The following is a 23,502-nucleotide window of genomic DNA, read 5'->3' on the forward strand; positions in this document are numbered from 1 at the left end:
TCTAAAATTGTACACTCTAAATTTTTTATCAATTTATTTTCTTCTTTAATTAAACTTTTCTAATAATAAATGCAAACAATAAAATAGAGCAAACAAAAGGATTTAAAGCGAAGATTTTCAGTCTCAGATTTAGGCAGTCACCTTTTCACTTCCTGGGTATAGTTTTGCGATAACACACATGCACATACATCATGTAGCTGCGTGGGATCATTCATATGTGCATCTTAATGGCTGGCTAGTATTATATCATGATTATATCATGGTTTTGTTAACCTTTATTTTTAAAATTTTTTTTCTCATTCCAGTGTAGTTAATACACAGTGTTATATTAGTTTCAGGTATACAATATTTTGATTTGACAGTTCTATACACAACTCAGTACTCATCATGATAAGTATACTCTTGACCCCATCCCCCACCCACTGCCTCTCTGGTAACCATCAGTCTGTTCTCTATAGTCAGGTGTTTGTTTCTTGGTTTGCACTCCCCCCCTTCTGTGTGTGTCTCTCTCTCTCTTTTTCCCTGTTGATCCTTTTTGTTTCTTAAATTCCACACATGAGTGAAATGATATAGTATTTTTCTCCGACTGGCTTATTTCACATAGCATTATTCTCTGTAGATATTCCATGTTGTTGTAAATGACATGATTTCATCCTGTTTTATGGCCAAATAATATTCCATTATATATATATGTTATATATATATAATATACATATGTAATATATATTATGTAATTATAATATTATAATTATATATACAATGTATATAATTGTATATACAATGTATATATAACATTATATATGTATATACATAACATTATATATTATTATACATATATATGTATATATATAACCATTCCATTATATATAATATATTATATATAAAAATACCATTCCATTATATATAATATATAATATTATTATCTCTCTCTATATATATAATATATAATGTCTCTCTCTATATATAATATAATATTATCTCTCTCTCTATATATATACATATATATACATATATGCATATACATATATACATATATAGAGAGAGATAATATCATATATTATATATATTATATATGTATATATATATATACAGAGAGAGAGAGAGATAAGGATAAAGAAGGTGTGGTTGGCGAGTGTGTGTATATATATACATTATATATTATATATATATACACACACACATATATACATATATAGAGAGAGATAATATCATATATTATATATATTATATATGTGTATATATATATACAGAGAGAGAGAAAGATAAGGATAAAGAAGGTGTGGTTGGCGTGTGTGTGTGTATATATACATTACATATTATATATATATATACACACACACACGCCAACCACACCTTTATCCGTTCATCAGTCAGTGGACACATGGGCTGCTTCCACAGTTTCTTCTAGGAATTTGCAGACAGTTTTACAAGTGTATAGAAGGTGAAGCTACCAGAAAGTCAATCAAATTGTTTATATTAACCATTCACCTTTTGATTGACATTCTTTTTTAAAAATTTCAGGGTTTTTATTTATTTACTTATTCTGAGAGACAGAGAGAGAGAGACATTGGGAGAGAGAAGGAGAGGGCACAAGCAGGGAAGGGACAGAGAGAGGGACAGAGAGAATCCCAAGCAGGCTTCCCACGGAGAGTGCACAGCCCCATGCAGGGCTCGAACTCACGGACCCGTGAGGTCATGACCTGAGCCGAGATCAAGAGTCAGACTCTTAACCAGCTGAGCCACCCAGGAGCTTTCTGTATTAGTATCCTTACTGTGATGGTGCTTACATGAATCTGTAGACACATCAAAACTTACAGAACTCAACAAAAAGTCAATTTTATCGCATGTCAATTTAAAAAATAAAGTAAAATAATAAACAAGGCAGCACAGAATCACCTTGAGCCTCACGGTTTAGACAGTTGTGAAACTGTCGGGAGAGTAAATTCCTGGCAGAAGAATTTGTGGCCAAATGGGTTCCCATATTTCTAATCTTGATAGACTATAACATCTGACCTTCCAAAGAAAACACATCAACTTATTTACCCACAAAGACCGTAGAGGAACTAGAATGAGCATTTTCAAAAGCTCGACCCTCCTCTGCCTTTGATGCAGACGGTTAAGATTTCAGGGAAGGGTTGTATATTCTGTGTACCTCTGCTAATACGTATAATGTAGCTAGACTACGGATTTAAGCCTCATGCATTATCAGGAGTAGTGCAAGGGGAAAAACCTGACTGTGTCAGCCTATATCCACATTGTATGTCTGGTCGCAAAAACACTGAAAATCAAATGACTTTTATTCCATTTGTTATGGACTGAATTGTGCCATGCTATGTTTCATTTGTTGAGGCCCTAACTCCCAAAATGACTGTGTTTGGAGATGGAGCCCTTAAGGAGGTAATTCAGGTTCAGTGAGGTCCTAACTAAGGGTAGGGTCTTCATAAGAAGAAGAAAGACAGCAGAGATGTTGCTTTCTCTTCAAGTGAACACAAAGGGACGACCATGAGGGCACATAGCGGGAAGCCTGCTATCTGCAAACCAGGAAAAGGGCTCTTATCAGAAGCTGAATTTGCCAGCACCTTGATTGTGGACTTCTACCCTCCAGAACTGTAAGAAAATAAATTTCTGTTATTAAAACCACCCAGACTGTACTGTTTACGGAAGCTCTGGAAAAATAAAACACCATTCTCCTAGGGCGCCTGGGTGGCTCAGTTGGTTGGGCGTCCGACTTAGGCTCAGGTCATGATCTTGCGGTTTGTGAACTTGAGCGCCGTGTCGGGCTCTGGGCTGACAGCTCAGAGCCTGGAGCCTGTTTCGGATTCTGTGTCTCCCTCTCTCCCTGCCCCTACCCGGTTCACGCTCTTTTTCTATCTCTCTCTCAAGATAAGTAAACATTAAAACATTAAAAAACAACAACAACACCATTTTCCTTTTGAATAAAGTAACTTAAACTAAGAATATCGTAATTAAAGCACAAAGTTCCAGGTTTTTTTTTTTATAAGTTGAGATAAAACCCAAATTATTTAAAATTTCCCCCATCGACCAACACTTTATTTTTTTACATTTTTTTAACGTTTATTTATTGTTAAAAGACAGAGAGAGACAGAGCGTGAGCAGGGGAGGGGCAGAGAGAGAAGGAGACACAGAATCGGAAGCAGGCTCCAGGCTCTGAGCTGTCAGCACAGAGCCCGACGCCGGGCTCGAACTCACAAACCGCTAGATCATGACCTGAGCCGAAGTCGGACGCTTAACCGACTGAGCCACCCAGGGGCCCCAAACAACACCTTTATTTCTGGTGCTGGTTCGCACCGACCATGCTTCTGACTGTAGTAAGAATAATATTAATGATCATAGCTAACGTCTGAAGTCCTCCTATGTGCCAGGCACAATTGTAAGTCTGTAAGTTCTATTAATAGTATGAAGTCGGTACGACCATTACCCCATCACATGCTTAAGAAACCTGAAGAATGGTGATCAGGTGAGTTGCCCGAAGTCACAGCGCCACTGTATAAAAAGCCGGGGTTAGAACTGTTGCTTTAACCCACATCAGCATCCTCTGGGAGCGTGTTAGCAACGGGCTCTCAAGCCCTGCCCAGTTGGACTCCAGACCCACGGAATAGGCATCTGCATTTTAGCAAGATGCACATTACTGTTCAGGGAAGCACGGCTCTGAATCACGATCCCTGTTGCATCCTTGTTTCTTCCCACCTAAAGAGAAGGCCACCTGGCTCTCTCTGCAGCCATTGCCTACTTAGAAGCACCATGGTGCTATGTTGGAGCCCAGCTGTGCCCAGCGCCCACACACTCCCTGCATTAGTGCTCCTGGACAGGCTCTTCCGATGTGATTTTCCCCCCTCTCAATTTCCAGGCGAAAATAAAGCATACTGTCTAAGAGGAAGCTTTAAGTACTTTAGATTGACAGACATTCTTGATCACACGGGCAATCATTCTCCCTCATTTCCACAGGGTGACTTCCTGGGAAGTCGCTGATTGACCCTGATTAGCGACATTGACGAGCAAAAGCACACAAGTCTAGACTGTCCCCTAGAGGTGGTTAATGCATAGGAGATAGAGAAGGACGGTGGCCGGACTGCGCCTAGTTTGCACACGTAGGCCCCCCCTTGACATGAATGGCCTCCCTGAAATTTCAGCAGTTGCCAAGAGAGGTGTTACTTGAAAGGTTCAGAGATGTTAAGGAAGTTGCTCACCGTCACACAGCCGGGAAGCGCCAAAAGCAGAATTTGAACTCGGGGAGGAATCGAAAGGCTAAGCCTTTGATCCCTTAGATTCGACTCCTGTTCTGCCTCTTCTACGTGTGCAAGGTCCGTCACTGCACCTGTATCACTACCTCTGGAAAGGAAATAAAAATCCCCACCTCCTAAGGAGATTGTGAGTTTTCTTTATTTTTTAAATTTTTTTTTTAATGTGTCTTTATTTTGAGAGAGAGGGAGGGAGAAGGGGAGCAGGGGAGGGCAGAGAGACGGGGAGAGAGAGAGAATCCCAAACAGGCTCTGAGCTGTCAGTGCAGAGCCTGATGCGGGGCTCAAACCCACGAACTGTGAGATCAGAACCTGAGCCAAAACCAAGAGTCAGATGCTTAACCGACTGAGCCACCCAGGCAGCCCAAGGATGTAGTGAGTTTCAAATGAGACTTTAGATGAGAGTTAAAAGGAGTGCTTACATTTTAATCTCATCTGTAAATGCTCAGAAGCCAGCCTATTTTATCTAGAATCAAATGTGAGAGCAGTGTTTAATAAGATCTTCAATAGGCTGAAACCAAGCTAACCAGTTTCCTTAATTAGCAGGATAGCACGTTTCTAATTTGCAGAGAAAAAAAGAAAAGCACAAGAAAATGAGTCGACATCGAGCATTTATTTATTTCTTTTTTAAAGTCTACGAAAAAGACCCTGGGTCAATATTAATTCAGTTGCACCCAAAATACCTTTTCGTTTCTTGCTGGCCTTGATAATTAGAATGATCATTCACAACGCACAGGGCCAAGATGTTAAAAAAAAAAAAGTGTGTGTGTGTGTGTGTGTGTGTGTGTGGTTTTGTTCGGATTCGGCGGGGGCCGGGGGGCATGTTGGCATCCAGGCACGCAGCTAAGATCGCTGTTACTGCTGTGCAGTTGTTTTGGTGGGGGTGAGGTGGGGTGGGGTGACCAGTACATAAGAACCAGAAGACTGTTTTACCTCAGCTTTGCCGTACTGATGGCGGCTTTGGAAGGACATACTTGGTGTCAGGTTCGGGTCTCTGAGAAAGATACAGCACAATGGAATTAGATGTGCCAAGGTCTAGGAGGGGAATGCCAGAGGAGGACAAAATGTGAAGCTAGGAGGACGGCAGGGGGCCCTTCCGAATGTGATGCAAGCGTGGCACCTGTCGAAAGAGACAGGGAAATAAAGATCACTGGGTAGGAGTGGCCTCAGACTGTAGGCGATTCCGAGAGTCTTGGGCCAGCCGATGGCCAGATCGCTGGCAAAGACTAGCCCTTACGGGAGTCATGCCCAACTGTCACAGTGTTGGGCAGAAATGGCCCAGCTGTGGTACACTCATCACACTGGGTCATTGTCTGAAAACTGGGAGAAGCCCACACATCTCACGGCTCTGGTTGGACGAGCAAACCATGGTGCTAGTCAACCGATGACATTGCTGGTGGCGAGGTGTCTTGAAGGGGGATCTGAGAGGCACGCCCAATGGCCTCCCGGACTTCTTTTGTACAGGTGCACAGGAGAAGACGGTGCATGGTGGTGGCTTGCCCACTGGCCCCTTTACCCGTGGACTTGGATGTGACTTTCCTTCCTGGCGGATTCCAACGTTGAGGCAGGTAGGAGGACACAGATGGAGACGAGGGAGGCGAGGGAGAGGGGCGGTCCGTTTTCTCGGGATTTACTTCTGTGGGAGCCCAAGTCACCGGCAGTCACGCCAGGGAGGGAGGGGGTAGGAAAAAAGACATGAGGCGATACTGTCCACGCGGAAGCAGGCTGGTGAGCAGTGGCTCCGTCTACGCAGAGCTGGCGTGTGTCGAGGCAGCATCTGGACCGTAACCCTAGGCATCTGTTCGCCATCTCCGCGCAATTCCATTCGCTGTTCAGGGAGGTGCTCTTAGTGGAGGCTGGCCTCCCCGGCTTCACGGAGGAGAACCTGGAAGGAAGCTCCGACGTGTAGCTTAAGGGGTGAAACAAAGCCGAAGAACCAGCAAGGAAGGGAGGACAAAGAGGGAAACCCGGGAAGCCGGGCCTGCTTAGATAACTCTTCCTTTTTCTCCATTCGTTAAAAACATCTTTACGTAATATGCTCTAATCAATGTGAGGCTCTGAAGATCAAAGCTGGAGCCAGCAAACCCCCCCCCCGCCCCCCCAGTCTCCAGGAGCTTACAGGCGCATCTAGGAGAAATCTGGGTCGTCTGAAACCGTGGAAGGTTCCATGGCTTATTTTAACGCAGGTGTCTGTGTCCTTCTTGAGTTTTTCTCGGAGGAAAGGCAGGGTGGTGGGGAAGGAAGAGCGGGTTTGTCAGACTTACTGCGTGTGTGACAGGTGACAGGGCATCCGTCTCCAAACATCTCAGCTCGGAATATATCCTTCCGTTTTCAGAAAGGGGGGGGGAGGGGAAACGATGATCAGAAGCAGCCAGACAAGGCAAATTTAATTCTAGGATCCCTGACAGAGTTGCAGACTTCTCATTCCCTGTCTCTGCCTCCCTCTCTCCCTCTCTCAGTATCCCCCCCACCCGCCTCTCCCTGCCTCCCTCCCTCTCCCTCCCTGCCTCCCTCCCCTCCACTTTCCCCTCTGTCTCCCCTCCCCCACCTTCTCCCATCTGCTTCTTTGATAACTCATTGTCAAACCCATACTGGATGTGGAAACAGAAGGCCTAGACCTGGATCCCAGGTCTTCCTCCCTCATCAAGTTATTTTATTGTTCGGCATCAGACACACCGTAAACGGTGTCAACTCTCTAAGGAGATATTTTATAATGATTAGGCTTGGCAAAGTCCAGTGGTCCCAGACACAGAAGAAACCTCATTTCCTTCTCACCCCCTCCCGGTGTCCCAGATATTGAGGACAAGGCGGGCGGGTGCGGGCATTCTGAACAGAGGGGGACACATTTAGCAGAGTCCAAAATGTAAAGAGCACAGCACATGCAAGGAAGTCCAGCACAGGAGTCAGGGCAGGAACAAATGCGGTTTCCCAGAGAGCCAGAATGATGAAAAGGAGCCAGATCATTCTGCGCTTTGCAAGAGTTTGTCTTTATTCCATAAGCTAGGAAAGCCGTGGAAGGTCGCTCAGCTGGCCCAAGCCTGGATGATCACATCTGTGTTCGAGAAACATCTCCCCCTTGGGGCGCCTGGGTGGCTCGGCCAGTTAAGCGGCGGACTCTAGATTTCAGCTCAGCTCCAGATCTCACTGTTTGGGGGTTTGAGCCCCTCATTAATTAGGCTCTGCGCTGACGGTGGGGAGTCTGCTTGGGATTCTCTCTCTCTCTCTCTCTCTCTCTCTCTCTCTCTGCCCCTCCTCCGCTCATACACTCTCTTTCAACGTTTATTTATTTTTGGGACAGAGAGAGACAGAGCATGAACGGGGGAGGGGCAGAGAGAGAGGGAGACACAGAATCGGAAACAGGCTCCAGGCTCCGAGCCATCAGCCCAGAGCCCGACGCGGGGCTCGAACTCACGGACCGCGAGATCGTGACCTGGCTGAAGTCGGACGCTTAACCGACTGCGCCACCCAGGCGCCCCATACACTCTCTTTCAAAGTAAGTGAATAAACTTAATAAATAAATACATAAATACATAAATAAAAATAAAAACATCTCTCCAGTGGCAAGCGAGGAAAGATTTGTAAAAGGCAAATCTGGAAGTGAGGAAATGAGTGAAGAAGTTTTTGCAGATCAGGGCAGCCTGAAGTGGGCCACTGGCCAGGAGAAGGGGAAATGGGTAGGAAGACAGCCAGGGGCTCGAAACAAAAGTGTTCTCTGTGGGATAAAACGTTAGGAGTTGGGAAGGGGGATTATCTGAGTCCAGAGCTCACACTTCTTAAGGTCTCCGGGAAAGTTGTGTATACCGAGAGGAAATTTAGGCTTACGCTGCTTACAATGCGAGGACAAAATAGCTAAGATTTACTTGACACTCTGCTGTGGCTCAAACACGGTTCCCACAGGTGCCTCGTGCCTTCACTTGTTACAATCGTGATAAACAAATAAAAAGAGGCAGAAAGTGGAATAAGGGTTTTGTAGCCAAGATACGCAATGTAATTTCGGGAACCTTCGGGATGGAATCAGGATAGTCATCTGTGGTTCGCCATAACTTCCTGAGCCCCCATTCCCAGTGGCATCGTCTGGAGACGAGAAGATGCCCAGGAATTAAGCAACACACCCTTCCACTCACCAAGCCCTTGTTCTGGGTTGAGCTGTAAAGCCAGGCCAAGAGTTTTCTTAGGCCTTTATCTTTGGTACCGAGGGACCGATGGTATCTCCGCGTAGCGGGGACAGAAAGCGAAAGGGCTCACAACCAGAATCAGCAGACGCTGAGAGGAGGTTGGCGGAAGGCTGCTGGGTGCAGTGGATCGACTCAGGAGGTCTGGTTTCTAAGCATGCCGCCATGTGCATTGCTTGAGCATTTGCTGTATGCCCGAAACAATGCTGAGAGCTTTGTGTGACCTCACCATAAACCCTCAAGGTGAAGAGTAAACGTGCCATCTTTACAGGTAAGGAAACCCCAAGGCTAAGAGGTTAAATGACTTCCCTCACGTTGCCCTGAGAATCAACGAAGGCTAGAGGTCCCTTCCAAGCCTGCTTCCAAACTCACTGTGCTCTCCCATATTTCACATTGGTTTTATCAACAGTTTAATATATAATCAGCTTAGCAAGTATTGATTAAACAGTCCCAAAGTGTCAGGCACTAGGTAAGTTTCTGGGACTCTATAGACAAAGAAAGCACACTCCTGTCCTTAAGGAGCAAGTAGTACAGACCAACAGACACGAGGGGCGTTTCAATGGAAAGCAGTCAGCAGAATACAGGGCAAAGAGGAGTGTCCTTTGGAAACATGAACTTAAGCTGGGGTTTGAGAAAGATTTCCCGGAGAATATGATGCCGAAGCTGAGAAGATCGGTGAGATTTGGTGAGAAGAGGAAGGTGAGTGAGGCAGGGAGTGGGTGTCAGGAGATGAGACGAAACTGGAAAAAGAATCTAAGGCCAAGTATGTGAGTGTTCAAGGTCAGGGAGAGCCTAGAATATTTTGGTGATCTCCTCTTTATCTTTGGCAATGGGCAGCCCTTGAGGGGTTTTGAAGGTGTCCAGAATCTGTCACTGGGGCATAAAAATTGTTTTAAGCACAAGGCATTTGAGTTCCCGAAATCCCTTATCTTCCCAATCCCTGAGCCTCCCAAAAGAATTCCTCTTCCCAAGGAGCAGCCAGGGAACGTGGACTTCTGGCACCAGAGAGAAGTCTGCACACTTAAATAGTGTCCCCAAACGATCTCCCATCCATTCTCCTCAGGGCCCATTTCTCTTTCCAAAACGTCCTTTGTTTCCTGTAAGCCCCCTTCTCCCGCTTCCTTCCCCTATTAAGATGCTATATAAACCTCAAATTCTAACCACCACTTTGAGTCACATTCTTCTGTGAACTCCTGCACATACGAAATCAAGTCATTCTCTTGCTACTTTGTCTTTTGTCAGTTTAATTTGCAGGCCCCCAGAAACTGAACCGAAGAGGATAGATGAAACGTTTTCCCTCACTGAGTTTCAAACCAGATTTTCATGCCAGAGAGATCATTCTGGCTGCATCTGGAATATGGCTTTCAGGGATGTCATGGGTGAGTGATGTACAAGCAACAAGAACAGACGTGAGAATACTAGCCGGCAGTGTGACAGCAACAGTTGCTCTCCTTATGCATCTGCTCACCTGGAGAGGCCTTCCCCAAGTGTTTGTGACTCCGTCTGGGCCAATCAGAGCATTTCACCCTCTTGACCACAGTGGTTGTTTCAGGGATGGATACTGGAGTCATTTAAAGTCCTTGAGGCACAGTGAAACTTCTACCAAGTCTGCAGAGCAAAGTGGCTGCTTTCTCTATTGGGCTTGACTCTAGGAGGATATAGACCTGGTGCTGCAGGCAGCCTTTTTGTCACCATGTGGAGTCTGAAAACAAGGGTAACACAGAAGAGAGCAGGGCCATGAGGGACAGGTGCCAAGGTTCCGTGCCTGGATCAAGTCAAACCTGAGAACTCTTTGGGACATTTATTTAGCTAATACATTTCACATTTTGATTAAGCGCAAGTTGAAGTTGGAATTTCTGCCATTTGCTGAAAAAAAACCAGAACAAGAAAAATATTCGTATTTTCAGAAGCCATGTGTAGTACTCTAGGCAAGAAGAAATCATGAGCTTTTAATCTGGACAGTATTTTGTCATAGCACTTCTCTCTGGTCTCAGTTTCCTTACCTGTAAAATGGATCTGGTTCAGTCACTTTTATGGTGTCTCCCTAATACTGTGTGCAGCGCTGAGTTTAATGCAGATGTGTTCGTTGCAGTCACGCAAGCTGAAAATGTCTCTCGCCGCCCAGCTGCACTTCCCTCCAGTTTCCTTGATTTGTCCTTGAGCAGAGAACTTAATTTTAGCTGAGATCCAGTACAGAGATTCGTAGCTAAAGGGACACTTTCAAATGGCTTCCCCATTATCCTCAATTCTGAAGAAGTTCATGAGAACCGTGCGTTGGCTATCCATCCTCTTCCCTTCGCAGCAAGGAAGATTGCTTCCATGAAAAATTCATCAGTGCTTTGGGTCTCCAGTGCTCAGTGCTCCTGCCCCAAAGGGTTCATAACTCCCCCTGAAAAGACAGTGAATGTAATCTGCACAGAAGCATGCATCTGAATACTCAATCTTGCCAAGACAGGAGGTAACGCACACATTTGCTTCTTTGTGACATTCTGCATGGCATTACCTGTCTCTTTCCTTTTGTTTGCAGCGATAAGAACACAGAAAAGGTTATTAACAGATGGTGCAGTATGCGGGCTCATTTGAATTACACGGCAACATCCGCAGAGTGGAATTTAAAGTCTTGTGCTTATGTTTTCATGCACGGTAATAATTCGGTGGGTTATAGCCCTAGTGCATTTGGCAGCAAGAAAAAAATTCTCTCCTTTATGATACAGGCTTGATGGAAACCCTCCCTATACCTGCTTAATGAAGTCATGCCTCATACTTTCCAGGCAACGCATTGCATTTGATTCAATTCCTCAAGCACTATCGAGCTGTGTGTTAGATGCTGGGAATATAAACATAAAAAAAAAGATGTGATTCATGTCTTCATGAAGCTCACGGTTTGGTAGTGGGGAGAGGTTAGTAGACACAAAGTGAGAGTCCTGCGTTGCAAGTGCAATGAAATGGCCCTGCGAATAAACGGGTTGCATACAGGGTGGAATGAGGGACTGCAAAATAGGAGAAGTGGGAAGAAACAATATCTGGGGTGGATTTCGAAAAAGGAGGTGGAACGGGTGCATAAGGCAAGGCTGTTGTTCTCCAGGGAGAAAGAACAGCAGTGTGAAGGCACAGAAGCACAAGGCAGGCTGTCCCTTTGCCGATGAGGATCGGTTCACGATGGCTACAGGGTTGTGGGTAGAAAAGGAGGCTGGAAGATTCAACGGGAGAGGCCCCCGATGGGATAGCCCAGATGAAGACTTGAACTTTGGCGGTTGTAGAGGAGGCTGAAACTGGGAGTCCCAGGACATTTGGGGAGGTAGGACAGAAAAGACAGGGTGGCTATTTAGCGGGGGTGGAGGTGATGGAGTGGGTGGGGTCAAGAATGCCCCTGGTCTGTCTTTGGTAACTGAGTGCCCCCGCACACTCACACATGCACCTGCTTCTTCCCCCCACCCCCCGCCACCCACCACCCACCTCCCCACCCACCTTTGCACCAGGTCCCTTACTTCCCATTTCTCTAGAGGTTCTTTGTCCAGACTCTGATGTGGCCGAGATCATTAACTACATACAACCCTTGCGTTTGTAGACTCTGCCTTGTAAGGAGCCATTGGCTGGGGTTTTCTATCCCTCAGCCAGCCATGTCATGAATGTCTATTGAGAGGGGTTCTAATGAGCCTTTTCTCAATTTTACACAATGAATAGAGTTTGGCCATGTAGCGGAGATCATGGTAAAACATTCCAGTTCATTCCATTATTGTTTTAAAGGATTAAAATTATTTTCTACCTGGTTGAAATGGCTTCTTGGGGATTTCTAGGGGGATCCAGTTGACTATTTCTTGGAAACGATGATAAACCTGCCAAGTTTCACGATCGCTCAATACTTGTTAGAACAACTTAAAAAAAAATGACTTTCCAATGGTGCCAAATTAATGCAGCTCTAGACTGTTCTCACAAGTGACCCAGAGATCCCTGCCAACAGAATTTCATTGATTTAGACTTCTTTTTCTGTTTCTTACTCTATGTACCTCAACTGCAAAATGCAGAAGCTTTATAATTTCAAGTTGATTTTTACTCAGCCCCCAAGAATGGGGATTAAGTGAATACTTATGAAGTTTCTAACATGCACCTTATTCTTAGCTTGAAATACACTATCTCATTCAATTCCCTTATTCCTTTTTGAAAGTAAGGAAACCAAAGCTCTAAGAGGTTGGGTGAGTTACCTGATATAACACAGCTAAAAAGTTATAAAACAGCAGCTGGAAACTAGGACCTCAAAACCCATGCGGGTTTTCTTTTCACATAATAAAGTACCTACCCCAATGAAATTTTTCTTGTTTGAAATCTGAAATATGCAACAACACAGTGATGAGTTGGAATTCTTATGAGGACTCCATTGTCACCTTTGTGGTTTCTGAAACTAGGTGTGGACAAATTTATTAATGAACAGCTTTTTTTAGTGGAAAAAAAATCCACATATTGAAGAAATGTAACAAGAGGCGAATCGCATTCACTGATAATTTGGGGATAAAAAAATGTTCATCCCACAGTTAAGAAAATAGCAGTCTTTCTTTCAATTCAGGAAAAATGTTTCCTTGTATCCAAAACCGGGAATAATGTTCTTATTATAATGAATCAGTTTATGGAGCTTGAGGTCCACCAGAGAAATGTGCATAATATTTTATGTGTGTCTGCTCAAGGGAAGGAGAATTTAATCATTGCACTTGGGCTGATAATGATTGTGAAATTCTGTGGCATTGTTCTATTTCAATAATAATAATGATTCCCTTGAACATATATGCTGCTCTTCACTTAACAAAATGCTTTTGGTAGTGTAGGTCTGTTTGATTTATTTCATCCACACAACAGTGCCAGCAGGAATTAACATCTCGATTTTAGCAGTGGTGAAATTGAGGGTCCTAGAGGTCAAATGCCATGTTTGAGCCACACAATAGGTAAGTGGTGACACTGGGGATGGTGGCAAGGACTTTGACTCCTGGGTTCTCCCTACTATCACATACTGCTTCCAGAAAATTGTCTTTCCAACTTGCTGGATTCTTTTTTTTTTTTTAATTTTTTTAATGTTTATTTATTTTTGAAGGAGAGAGAGACAGAGTATGAGTGGGGAAGGGGCAGAGAGAGAGGGAGACACAGAATCCAAAGCAGGCTCCAGGTTCTGAGCCATCAGCACAGAGCCCGACGCGAGGCTCGAACTCACGGACCGCGAGATCATGACCTGAGCCGAAGTTGGATGCTCAACCGACTGAGCCACCCAGGCGCCCCAACTTGCTGGATTCTTTAAAGAACATGGACTCTGTTAGATTATTTTAGAGTCCCAGCATGCTTGGGATTTCTGAAAGTACTTGATAAATGGCACCCCTTTTCCCAACCCTGGTTCTAGACAAACTGATAGGGAAAAATGTCTTGATGGATAGAGCTCCAAATTGTGCCCTTCATACTGCGAGGGCAGAGTTGGATGATAGCTTGGAGGGAGAGCCTAATAAGCCCAATTCTGAACTCTAGGAGTGAGGTAATTACCCATGGGTTACAGGTGCCTCTGAATGGGGGCAGACAGTCCCAGAAGAGTCTGCCCTTGGAGGAGGAGCAATGGAGCATGATGTCAGGCAGCTTACTTGCAAGGAGAGGAAAGGAGGGTCTGAGCTGATCATGTTGGTTTATGTTTCCCAAATTTACCAATTCCTTTGTCTACTCTAAGGGAGAGTAAGTAAAAGGATGAAGTACATTAAAATCAGTGGAGATTCATGTCTTTACAAGAAACATCAGGTTTGGAAAGAAAGAAATAAAGACTTACACGCCTATACGCCATCCATCCATCCATCCATCCATCTATCTGTCCATCTGTCCGTCTGTCCATCTATCTGTCCGACCGTCCATCCATCTGTCTGTCCTTCCATCCATCCATCCATCCATCCATCCATCCATCCATCTGTCCATCCATTCATCCATCCATCCGTCCGTCTGTCCATCCATCCATCTATCCGTCCACCTGTCCATCCATCTGTCCACCCATCCATCCATCCATCCATCTGTCCATCCGCCCGTCTGTCCGACCGTCCATCCATCCGTCTGTCCTTCCATCCATCCATCCATCTGTCTGTCCATCCATTCATCCATCCATCCATCTGTCCTTCTGTCCATCCATCCATCTATCCGTCCACCCGTCCACCCATCTGTCCATCCATCCATCCATCCATCCATCTATCCATCCATCCATCCAGTATTTATTCAGCACTTCCTCTGTGCCAGGTACTGCTGACACACAAGCAAACAATTCCATGACACTCTTTGACTTCATGAACATTAATTTCCAGTCCAGATTAGGATGGCTATAATCAAAAGAACAAAAGATACTATGGGTTGCTGAAAATATGAGAAAACTATTACCTTTGTGCGCTGTTGATGGGAATATGAAATGATGCCACCTCCAAGGAAGGCAGTATAGAGGCCCCTCAAAAAATTAGAGAGAGAACTGCCATAGGACCCAACAACCCCACTGCTGGGTATATATCCGAAGCAAATGAAATCAGCATCTTGAAGAGATATCTACACTCCCATGATCATAGCAACATTATTCATAATAGCCAAGATATGGAAACAACCTAAATGTCCACTGATGAATGAATGGACAGATAAAATATTGTACATCCATACAAAGGAATATTATTTGGCCCTAAGAAAGAAGGAGACCTTCCCATGTGGAACAACCTGGATGTACCTGGAAGACATTATGCCAAGTAAAATGACCCAGTCACAGGAAAAATATTGCATGATCCCCCTTATATGAGGTAACTAATGTAGTCAAAAATCATAGAAGCAAAGACTATATTGGTGGTTACCAGAGGCTGGGAAGAGAGGATATGGAGATTTGTCCAATGGGTATAAAGTTTCAGTTATGCAAGATGAATCTTTTGGAGGTGGTAGGTATGTTTATGGTTCCATGGACATATGCATATGTTCACACCCATCAAATTGTGTACATTAAATTTGTATTTTTTATATCAGTTACACCTCAATAAAGCTGTCAAAAATAATATAAACAAGTAAACAGTCCATCAGATGAATTCTCCAAATAATAAAGGCTACAAAGTAAATAATCCATGGTACCATGATAGTGAGTGACTGGCGAGGTATCTGTTTCATCACCCTTCTCTTGTCCTCAATGTCAGGTGCACAGAGAGCAGGACTGGCCCTGCATGGCTGTGCGCCCTTGTTTAAATCACTTGGTTTCGGGGCGCCTGGGTGGCGCAGTCGGTTAAGCGTCCGACTTCAGCCAGGTCACGATCTCGCGGTCCGTGAGTTCGAGCCCCGCGTCGGGCTCTGGGCCGATGGCTCAGAACCTGGAGCCTGTTTCCGATTCTGTGTCTCCCTCTCTCTCTGCCCCTCCCCCGTTCATGCTCTGTCTCTCTCCGTCCCAAAAATAAATAAACGTTGAAAAAAAAAATTAAAAAAAAAAAAATAAATAAATCACTTGGTTTCTCCCAGCTCTGATTTTGCCCGGCCTTAGCCACCTTTCTCCACAACATCCTACACTGGGTTCATCTTGGTCCCCGGGAGCCCAGACTGTTAAACCTGCAGATCTTCAGCCTCCTTGCCCCTACATCCTCCCCACCAGAGTGTCTGAAACCATGGCCCCCGGATCTGCATTCTTGACAAGTGTCCAGCTAACACAGGTGATTCTTGGATTACACGTGGTACAAAGTGGCTCCAGGGACATAAGTAGCTCCAGCCCCAGCTGGGCGTCACGCCTCACTCATTAAAAGTCTTACCTCTTCGTGGTTTGATAGTTGTTGAAATTCTGGTTCTGCAGCTTTGTAGCCTTGGGGATGTTGAGCAGATTTTCTTTGCCTCTGTCTCCACATCTGCGAGATGAGAAAAAATAGCTCCTATTTCTCAGGATTGGTTTATCTATTAAAAGAGATGATATCCCTGAAAGAGCATACCCAAGGAACTGGATTCTAGCAGGTGCTCATAAATCTGTGATGAATCAAATAAATGGAAACGAATGAGTGAGTACATCTGACTATGGCACATTTTCAAAACTTAGTTCAAGGTCTTCATTCCTTGTTCTTTTTAGGAGAGTCTTCTTTTCTTTTCATATCTGAGCTTTTTTTTTTAATCGTTTTTTTTTTTTATTTCTGAGAGAGATAGAGAGAGAAACAGAGTGTGAGCAGGGGGAAGAACAGTGGGGGAGATGCAGAATCCAAAGCAGGCTCCAGGCTCTGAGCTGTCAGCACGGAGCCTGATGCGGGGCTCGAACTGGTGAGCCATGAGATCATGACCTGAGCCAAATCAGACGCTTCACCGACTGATCCACCCAGGTGCCCCTGAGCTTCTTCCGTAGTAACAGCTTAATGCTCCAAAGCTCCAGGACAAAGCCCCCACCCCCTCTTTTATCCTGTCCCACCTCCCAGGCCAGGGTCCTCATTCTGACCTCACACTCATCACCAGCTCTGTTATCTGCTTACGGACTCCCCTCCCCCAAGCACTATTGAGGATTCAGGGTACCATCTCCCACTTGGTCAGCATTGGCATTGTTTTTAGGGAAGAGCATCTTAGGAAAACCTATGCCCGCGTTCGTGATTTACACACTACAATCTGGAAATTCTACGTTCACCACTGTGCTCACCACGAGGGCTGGTGCTCCGTACTCAGTATTGATTTGGCTCAGAAACAGCACAGTGGCACTCATGGCCGACGCCAGCTCCCAGGACATCTGTCTTCGCTCTGTGCACGGTGTTTGATCTGGGAGATAATGCAGAGCCGAAAGCGTTTGCTTAGTCTGCCATGAAAATGGGTTTGAAAGTGAAAAGAAGAAAATGCTGGCTGGTGTCACAAAAGATAAAAAGGGTAAGAAATGCTGCAGAAGAGCAGAGAGGGGCATGGGAGGAGGGGGGGAGGAGAGTTAAGACATCTGTGTTATTAGAGACGAGGTTTTAAGAAGGGAGGTTTTTAGAAGCAAAAACAACGTAGTCTCTCTAACAAGAATGTCTCCTCATCCAGATTATGACCTTTTAACTTCTTAATGTGCCTTTTCTGTTTCCTTTTTATGTTTTATTACTCACCATCTATGTATCATGGGATGGGGGGATTTAAAGTGGTTCGCAGAATAGACTCCAAGGGGGAGAATATGGGCCAAGTCCAAGGCGAACTTGAGCAGGCAACTTGTCCTGTGCCAACGTCTGTGCCACCATTTTTAAAGTGGGACAAAGAGTAAATATACAGGGCTTTTGATTTTTAAAGGAGGAGATGTATATAAAGACATAAGGTACTTAAGAGACTGACTTATTTGGGGTGACCACACTCACTATGTGTTTGCCTCCGTCATTACCCCTGCTCTTCAGTCATGGTGGACTGTACCCATTGCTCCAGACCTTCTCGAGAGAGTGGGCAATGACCACCTCCTGGCCCAAATACTGCAGGATCCGAGCCTCTGTTCCTTAGGTGCCTTTTGACGTGTCCCGTATCAGGAAACTCCTTCTATAAAGTGAAATTGGAAGCAATGTGAGAAAGGGGTGAAAAGACCTCTGTTTTTCCTGCCTACGTTCAATAGCTGATATTTCGAATAGCTTTGATGGTCCCCCCCACCCCCCTTATTGTTAAAAAGCATCTGTTACTTCCCATATGTCAGAGACAGGAACGATCTCCACAGATAGGCAAGATTTAAGTAAACTCCATGGGCAGAAGCCCTTCTCAATCAAGTGTTCAGGGGCCAACACCAGATTAGCAGAGTTTGAATCTACTTTAACAATTGACCAGTTTGGAGACCTTCACTCTGGTGTTCTCATCTGAATAAAATAATGGCAATCAATACTTACTCCATGAGGGTTTTTGTAAGGACAAAGAGATGGTGTGCGAAAGCATTCAGTGAAATGTCTGGCAGATGCTCAGCACTCAGTAAATCTTAACTGGTATTAGCATTGTCTCCAAAGCATGAAGTCATACCCTTGGTTATGGCGTAACCATGGAAGGTCGTAGACAAGCCAAGTCTTCTCACCAAAGGATCATGTGGACCTCTCCTCCTACTCATCAACTCTAAGATACACATCTCCTTTTTTTAAATGTACTTATTTATTTTGAAAGAGAGAGAGACACAGAGAGAGAGAGAGAGAGAGAGAGAGAGAGAGAGGGAGAGGGGGATGGGGAGCTTGAGCAGAGGAGGAGCAGAGAGAGAATCCTAAGCAGGTTTGATGCCATCAGTGCAGAGCCTGATACAAGACTCGGTCCCATGACCCATGAGATCATGACCTGGGCTGAAATCAAGAGCTGGATGCTCAACTGACTGAGCCACCCACGCACCCCAACATCTCTTTCATATTATAGTGGCTTTCATAATTATTAACAGCCAGGCAACAGTCATGCCTTAGATTTTACAACCTCTGACTGTGCGTTAAAACTTGCAGAAGGGACATCAACAGCTTGGAAGCAAATTCCAGAAGAAACAATGGAATATCTTTGGAGAGATGCTGTAATTCCAACACCATAGTTGGAGGATGATATTGTGCCAAAGCAGGGGGAAGGGGATGATTTCAATGATGTCTCGGGTCCAAATATGATTTGGACAAATCAGATAGTGTGAAGCCATTTTAGGAGAAACTTAATCAATGTATTTCACTTTTATCCTTTTTACGTATGCACATAAATGATATTGGATATAAATCTATTTCTTGTAAGGAGAAAACAATCTTCCGATAAAAACAAAATAAAAAGTTCAAGTGGTAAAAAAAAACCATTGTAGTATCATTTAATTGGTGGCTTTTTCTTTGTTGGACATTTATAATTAATGTTGCAACTTACAATTGATGGCATTTTTAGATTCTTTAGACTTCATTGCCATAGATTGTCATAAAAAGATATACAGAGTTAGTTGGAGAATATATTACAATGTTATACTGAAAATATTTAGAGACAACTTATCTTTCAGAAAGCCTGACTTCTGTGGTATGATGGATGTAATGTGATCAGTCAGATCTCCAAAGATTACTCCAACATAATACACTTATCTCTGGGTTATTCCAGGATCCTTAGGCTCAGAGTTGCGGGAGATATAGACTTTGAAACTAATAAAACATATGTGTTTTCGAATGAGAAATCAAGTTAAGTGAATCAAAGCTCACACAGAAATATAAATCACAGTCTGTCTTTGATCTGACACTTGACTCAAGAGTAGACGATGGTTTCCTATCAACATGGACTGCCTCTCTTTTTTAAAAGGATTCCATGACTGACCTCTCTCCACCTATCCAACCCTGTCCCTAAACCTTCTTAACTCTATATCTTCTCCAGGGTAACTTATCACTCAAACCTGGCATATATTTAAGGGTGAAATGGGGAGCCATTAAAACTGAGGAGCTATTAAAAATTAAAAAGCAAGAATGGGAGCTATTAAAGCTGTTAAAATGAACTTATTGTTAGGGCAATCAATACAAATAGAGACCATCCCCGGAAAATGGGACATATGTTCACTGTGTATTTGCTCCAGTTGGAATCATTTCTTCAGTGAGCTCCACAAATCTCATACCCAGTCCCCTTTGGTACCTTTGCTTGGACCATGTTTCCTTTTGTCCTCACTAGGTATTGATTTCTCACTTCATATTTTTGACTATTCAAATATGACATTTGACCCCAAAATAGGAGATTCTGTGAACAATCTTTTTCAGTGGGATTCTTGCACACAGCATCATCCAATTAAGGACGGGGTCGGTGAGGATCCATAGGGGGTGAAGAGGAAAGTGACTTTTTCCCTGGTTTCATTCCAGGGTATTATTTTACCTTATTTCTTTCTCACAAAGACTTTGTAAAATAATTTTCTAATTCCCATTTCAGGGATTCAGTCACTAACATTAACACAGGTCATAGTGGCTGGACTGGGGTTCAAACCGTGGAATATCTCATCCAAAGTCAAATACCTTTCCAGTATTGCCCTTCTGCAACGATGTGTTTTTGTCATCTCATTTTACTATGTTTTGTCTCTACTAGATTGTAAACATTTGGGGTACGACTACTTTTAAAAAAATCTTTTACAATATTTATCCTAAAGGTGAAGGCACAGGAGACGGGTACATAATTTACGTCACTGTGAATTTAAGTATAAATTAAAGTATGATATGGTAATTTCCACAGTTCATCTACATTAGAAGCAGGATTAAAAATAAACAAATTTGGTGATTATTTCCATCATGTCAGCCCTTGGGTGTAGGATCGTTTCTCTGTAAAATGCTTTTATTTTCATTACCCTATTTGATTTTCACAATTAGGAGGGTACTATTATCCTCATTTGACGAATAAAGAGACTGAAGCTCAGAAAAGTTAACTGGTATAATGAGACACTATGGAATAATGGAAATGGGACAAATTTTCAAGCAGAAATAGTGTTCCTTAAGCATTGCTTTGGACACTGGTCTTCTCCAAAGCTCCGAAATGCAGAATCGTGCAAAATAGGATTTTTAAGGAAAAATTTTCAACGGCTATAAAAATAAAATTGAAGGTGTAGCTGTGATTTACATAGAACCCTAGAGCTTTTTATCAAGCTTTTCTCTGAAGGAACTCCGTTGTGAGTTTTAACACACCAGTTTCTACTATGAAATAAGTATGAGCAGATTTTGTTTATCAACCACTTCCTGATAAATCCACTGATAATGACCTGTTGCTTTTACAACAGTGTATTATTAGAAAATAAAACTAACATCTCACATAGTCCTAATGCTTAGAAATCCCACAGAATGACGTATTTTATCAAAATTTTAGTTTGGAATATCAATAAAACACAGAAATATCACGAAGTTATAAGTAATGAACAACATCTTATCACTTATTATGAGGCATGTGCGTCTGCACTTTGGGAAAATGGGCATAAAGTGTCGTTAAAAGGAAAGCAGAAAAATAGAAACATAACTAAGTGTAGAAGGATTTCACTTTTAGTTCCACATGTATGAAACTTGAAAGTCACCACTCTGTCCTAACAAATAAAAAGCTAAACAAACTGAAAATAAACTACTCTTCTAGGATCTGTGAGAGAAGTGAAGGCATGGGGCACACTCTGCTGCTCCCAAGATTGGAGAGACCACAGGTGAGTAGACAGATTCACAGCTTAGCAGAGCACGGACTCACAGGCAGAAACTATATCTACACAAAACCTACAACTGACATCATAATTAATGGTGAGAAACATAAATCTTTCCCACTGGGATCCGTTACAAGGCAAGGTTATCTATTCTCACCACTCCTTTCCAACATCATACTGGAATTGTTTGCTAATACGATGAGAGAAGGGAAAAGAAAGAAAGAAAGAAAGAAAGAAAGAAAGAAAGAAAGAAAGAAAGAAAGGTGCAGTTGTGAAGATATAAAGCTGTCATTGTTCACAGATAACATGATCATCCACGTAGACATTCCAAAAAGTCTGACACAAAAATCTCCTGGAACTAATAAACAATTACGGCCAGGCAGCAGGGTATAAGGTTAATATACAAAGGTCAATTGCTTTCCTGTATACTAGCGATGAATGAGTGGAATTTGAAATTAAAAACATAATCCCTTTTACACTAGCACCCTCAAAAATGAAATACTTAAGTGTATATCTAACAAAATACGTACAGTATCTATAGGAGGAAGACTATAATAGTCTGATGAAAAAAATAAAAACACTAAACTTATGGAAAGATATACCATTTTTATGGATAGGGAGGCTCACTATAGTCAAGATGTCAGTTCTTCCCAATTTGATCTATGCAATCCCAGTCAAAGTCCAAGTAAGTTATTTTGTAGATATAGGCAAATGATTCTAAAGTTTATACGGAGGGGCAAAGATCTAGAATGACCGATACAACATTGAATAAGAACAAAGTTGGAAGACTAATGCTACCTAACCGCCAGAGTCACTATAAATGCATCGTTATCAAGAGAGTGTGTGGTATTTGTGAAAGAATAGACAAATGGATCAGAAGTTGATTTCTTGAAAAACCAAACATACTCTTATCCTATCACCCAATAATAACACTCTTTGGTATTTGCCCAAAGATTTTGAAAAATTATGTCCACACAAACATATGTACAGGATATTTATAGCAGTTTTATTCATAATTGCCAAAACTTGGAATCAACCAAAATATCCTTCATTAAGTGAATGAATAACCTTTGATACATCTCGACAATGAACTATTATTCAGTGCTAGAAAGAAATGAGCTTTCAGGTGACAAAAATACATGGAGGAATCTTAAACGCACATTGCTAAGTAAGGGAAGAAGACAATCTGAAAAGCCTACATACTGTATGGTTCCAACTGTAGGACATCCTGGGAAAGACAAACCTACACAGACAGCAGAAAGATCGGCAGTTACCAGGGCTTGGTGAAGGAGGAACGAATAGTTACAGCACAGAGGATTGTTGGAACCAACAAATACTCTGTGTTACACTATAATGATGGAAACGTGGCATTAGAAATTTGTCAAAACCCATATAATGTACAACACCAAGGAAGAACCCTAATACAAGCTATACATTTTGTCCGATTATGTTGTGTCAGTGTATGTTCCTCAGTTGTAAAAACTGTTCCACTGGGATAGGGAATGCTGATAATGGGAGAGGCTATGCATATGTGGGTGTAAGGCGTATACAGGAAATCTCTGTACCCTTCTCTCAATTTTTCTGTGAAGCTAAAATTTCTCTAAAAACAGTGTCTGTGAGAAGATTTGGAGAAAAGAGTTTTTGAGAAGAGCCCAAGGATGACCCCGCAGAGACCTACGTTAATGACATGTCAACACCAACCATCTGGAGTAGGGCCGTCTATAAGGTAGAGTTCTGTAAATAAACAATGGGAGCACCTGGAAGCGGAGAGGGGGCACAGAAGGAAGTGGCAGAACCACCGGCCAAGTGACTACAGTGTCCGAGGGTCTCAGGTTCTCACAGTCATGGCCCTTGCTCTGTGCAGGTGGCTTGCTCCCCAGCTCTGTTTTGACCTTACCTTAGCAAAGTCCAACATGTGGCTTCTCAGACTGCAGTGGCCATCAGAAATCAGGATGCTGTGACGGCAGAATACCAGGTGCCATCCAGACGGAAGAAGTATGATTCCTAGCAC

The sequence above is a fragment of the Prionailurus bengalensis genome, chromosome F2 (genome assembly GCF_016509475.1).
Source record: "Prionailurus bengalensis isolate Pbe53 chromosome F2, Fcat_Pben_1.1_paternal_pri, whole genome shotgun sequence".
In the NCBI taxonomy this organism is placed as follows: domain Eukaryota; kingdom Metazoa; phylum Chordata; class Mammalia; order Carnivora; family Felidae; genus Prionailurus; species Prionailurus bengalensis.